The 1241-nt window shown below is 39.6% G+C and overlaps 1 non-coding gene across 1 annotated transcript; it reads right to left on the reverse strand.

The window, feature by feature from the left end:
• Positions 1–847: 847 nt before the first annotated feature.
• On the reverse strand, positions 848–954 carry LOC116145602. Its single transcript, XR_004130396.1, has one exon. It is a non-coding gene; the product is annotated as a small nucleolar RNA R71 (small nucleolar RNA).
• Between the last annotated feature and the right edge of the window lie 287 nt (positions 955–1241).

Raw genomic sequence — 1241 nt, forward strand, 5'->3', positions numbered from 1 at the left:
AGTAAATTTTGTTTTAGTTATAGTTTAAATTGTTCCCTTAAATCCAAAAGAATTCGATTGCTTTAACTTGAAAACGGTAGAAAACTTAGTGCTTAGCGACCAATCCTCGTGGGAACGATACTCACACATCACTCTATTACTTGTGCGACTAGTATACTTGCTACATATTGCATGTTGTAGGAAACACGCATCAAGTTTTTGGCGCCGTTGCCAGGGATTGAGTTTTAAGTTAACATTGAGTTTTTCTATAGTTAGCTAGATTGAAGTTTTAATTTTTGTTTTCAATTTTCAGTTGGTTTGTGATCTCACTTTCTTTCATTAATTTTGTGTAGTTTATGCGAAGAGCAAGACATTAGCCAATGGTTCCTGTTGATCTTGAGATTGAGAGAACCGCCAGATGACTTAACAGAGAGAGAAGAGAAAGAGAGGATATAGTGATTGAACCGAAAGAAATAGTTGTTGAAATGGCAGAACAAGAAAACAGGACACTGAGGGAATTCTCAGTTCCCACGGTTAATGGCAGTAGCTCGAGTATTACTAGGCCTACGGTGCAAGCCAACAACTTTGAGATTAAGCCGGCAATCATTTAGATGATCTAGCAGTCGATAAGGTTTAATGGTGATTTGAAGGAAGATCCAAATCAACATATTGCGAACTTCTTGGAAATTTATGACACTTCAAGTCGAACGGAGTGTCAGATGATGCCATTAGGTTGAGGTTATTCCTATTCTCATTAGGGGATAAAGCTAAGGGGTGGTTAATGGCACTACCAGCGGGGACTATCACAACTTGGAATGATCTAGCACAGAAGTTCCTAACTAAGTTCTTTCCTCCAGCAAAATCAGCAAAACTGAGAAATGATATCACATCATTTCTACAAGAGGAATCCGAGTCATTTTATGAGGCTTGGGAGAGGTACAAGGAATTGATGAGGAAATGTCCACACCATGGGTTGCCAGTTTGGCTTAAAGTCCAAACATTCTACAATGGACTGATAAGTAACGTGCAAACCATGATAGATGCAACATCGGGAGGAGCTTTGCAGAATAAGACACCAGAGGAGGCTTATGAGTTGCTTGAGGTTTTGGCAAGCAACAACTATCAAAGACCAAATGAGAGAGCAATACCAAGAAAATCTATGGGTTTTCATGAAGTTGATGCCTTCACAGCCATCTCAGCCCAACTCACAGCACTTCAGAAGCAGTTAGGAAGTATGTAGGTAAACTCTATTCAAGCACCTC

The sequence above is a fragment of the Pistacia vera genome, unplaced genomic scaffold, assembly GCF_008641045.1.
Source record: "Pistacia vera cultivar Batoury unplaced genomic scaffold, PisVer_v2 Contig462, whole genome shotgun sequence".
NCBI lineage: Eukaryota > Viridiplantae > Streptophyta > Magnoliopsida > Sapindales > Anacardiaceae > Pistacia > Pistacia vera.